This window comes from Anastrepha ludens, unplaced genomic scaffold (genome assembly GCF_028408465.1).
Source record: "Anastrepha ludens isolate Willacy unplaced genomic scaffold, idAnaLude1.1 ptg000039c, whole genome shotgun sequence".
Taxonomy (NCBI): domain Eukaryota; kingdom Metazoa; phylum Arthropoda; class Insecta; order Diptera; family Tephritidae; genus Anastrepha; species Anastrepha ludens.
In genome coordinates, this window is record NW_026530049.1 from 77,501 (window position 1) to 80,000 (window position 2,500).

General features: G+C 31.0%; 1 non-coding gene and 1 pseudogene across 1 annotated transcript in view; both read left to right on the forward strand.

The window, feature by feature from the left end:
• LOC128871059 (5.8S ribosomal RNA) overlaps positions 1 to 66 on the forward strand; it is a 181-nt gene extending 115 nt beyond the window's left edge. The window contains exon 1 of the ribosomal RNA XR_008455699.1: positions 1 to 66. This exon is cut by the window's left edge and continues 115 nt beyond it. This is a non-coding gene — a ribosomal RNA (5.8S ribosomal RNA).
• A 438-nt stretch (positions 67 to 504) lies between these two features.
• The window catches only part of LOC128871074 (large subunit ribosomal RNA), a 5,561-nt pseudogene continuing 3,565 nt past the window's right edge, over positions 505 to 2,500 (forward strand).

Genomic DNA, 2,500 nt, shown 5'->3' on the forward strand with positions numbered 1-2,500 from the left:
CCATGCTGTTATGTACATTAAATTAAATTTTAAAGTACTGCTTGGACTACATATGGTTGAGGGTTGTAAGACTATGCTAAATAAGTTGCTTATTCTTTTATAAAAATAATTGAATTTAAGCAAATGTGTATATTATTGGATTTTAAATAATTCATAATATTAATAGCAAAAAAATAAAGATATATAATGAATTTTTTATTTATTAATATATTCTTAAAAAAAAAAAATCCTCTCAAATAAAATGAAATAAAAAAAATTTTGAATCTAAGTATTCTCTTTAAAAAATTTTCATATTATTTATATATATATAAAATATTAATTTATATATGTAATTAAAGGAGGAATGTCTAGCATAAAAATTAATTTTTTTTATTCTAGAATTGCCTCATTTTACATAATTATTATTTATAATATATATTTATATAAAAGGAAAAAAGAAAAATAGAGATGAAAAGATGATATAATTATTTATTAAATTGTGAGAAGATAAAAAATATTTTAAAACAACCTCAACTCATATGGGATTACCCCCTGAATTTAAGCATATTAATGAGGGGAGGAAAAGAAACTAACAAGGATTTTCTTAATAGCGGCGAGCGAAAAGAAAATAGTTCAGCACTAAGTCACTTTGTCTATATGTCAAATGTGAGATGCAGTGTATGGAATATCTTAATATCTAGTATGAGAAATTAACGATTTAAGTCCTTCTTAAATGAGGCCATTTACCCATAGAGGGTGCCAGGCCCGTATAACGTTAATGATTACTAGAAAGATATTTCCAAAGAGTCGTGTTGCTTGATAGTGCAGCACTAAGTGGGTGGTAAACTCCATCTAAAACTAAATATAACCATGAGACCGATAGTAAACAAGTACCGTGAGGGAAAGTTGAAAAGAACTCTGAATAGAGAGTTAAATAGTACGTGAAACTGCTTAGAGGTTAAGCCCGATGAACCTGAATATCCATTATGAAAAATTCATCATTAAATAATTAAAAATAATGTGCATTTTTTTCATATAAGGACATTGTAATCTATTAACATAATAAAGTATTTATCAAAAGATCATTGGTGATATTAAGTTTATTTAAATTAATTTGCTTTTTAAGCATATTAACATAGAATAAATACTAATGATTTGATAAAGTGTTGATAGATTTTATTATATATAATGCTAAAATTCATTTTTTGAATTTTACAAAAAATTTAATATCTATGATATTAATATTTATTTGTATGCATTTATATGATTAACAATGCGAAAGATTCAGGATACCTTCGGGACCCGTCTTGAAACACGGACCAAGGAGTCTAACATATGTGCAAGTCATTGAGTTATATTAAACTTAATGGCATAATTAACTTAACTTAAAAATATAATGGGATTAATTTTTAGTCTATTTTCCTAAATAGTCAATTAATTCAATCCCGGGGCGTTCCATATAGTTATGTATAATGATAATTTATTATTATTTATACCTCTAACTGGAGCGTACCTTGAGCATATATGCTGTGACCCGAAAGATGGTGAACTATACTTGATCAGGTTGAAGTCAGGGGAAACCCTGATGGAAGACCGAAACAGTTCTGACGTGCAAATCGATTGTCAGAATTGAGTATAGGGGCGAAAGACCAATCGAACCATCTAGTAGCTGGTTCCCTCCGAAGTTTCCCTCAGGATAGCTGGTGCATTTAAAAATTATATAAAATAATCTTATCTGGTAAAGCGAATGATTAGAGGCCTTAGGGTCGAAACGATTTTAACCTATTCTCAAACTTTAAATGGGTAAGAACCTCACCTTTCTTGATATGAAGGTTGAGGTTATGATATAATGTGCCCAGTGGGCCACTTTTGGTAAGCAGAACTGGCGCTGTGGGATGAACCAAACGTAATGTTACGGTGCCTAAATTAACAACTCATGCAGATACCATGAAAGGCGTTGGTTGCTTAAAACAGCAGGACGGTGGACATGGAAGTCGTAATCCGCTAAGGAGTGTGTAACAACTCACCTGCCGAAGCAACTAGCCCTTAAAATGGATGGCGCTTAAGTTGTATACCTATACATTACCGCTAAAGTAGATGATTTATAAAACAATTTCGATTGATTTATAAATTTTGAAACTTTAGTGAGTAGGAGGGTACAATAGTGTGCTTAGAAGTGTTTGGCGTAAGCCTGCATGGAGCCGCTATTGGTACAGATCTTGGTGGTAGTAGCAAATAATCGAATGAGACCTTGGAGGACTGAAGTGGAGAAGGGTTTCGTGTGAACAGTGGTTGATCACGAGTTAGTCGGTCCTAAGTTCAAGGCGAAAGCCGAAAATTTTCAAGTTTTTAATAAAAAAAAATATTAATAAAATTTATATATATATATTAAAAAATAATTAAATACTTGAATTATTTTGAACGAAAGGGAATACGGTTCCAATTCCGTAACCTGTTGAGTATCCGTTTGTTATTAAAAATGGGCCTTGTGCTCATCCTGGCAACAGGAACGACCATAAAG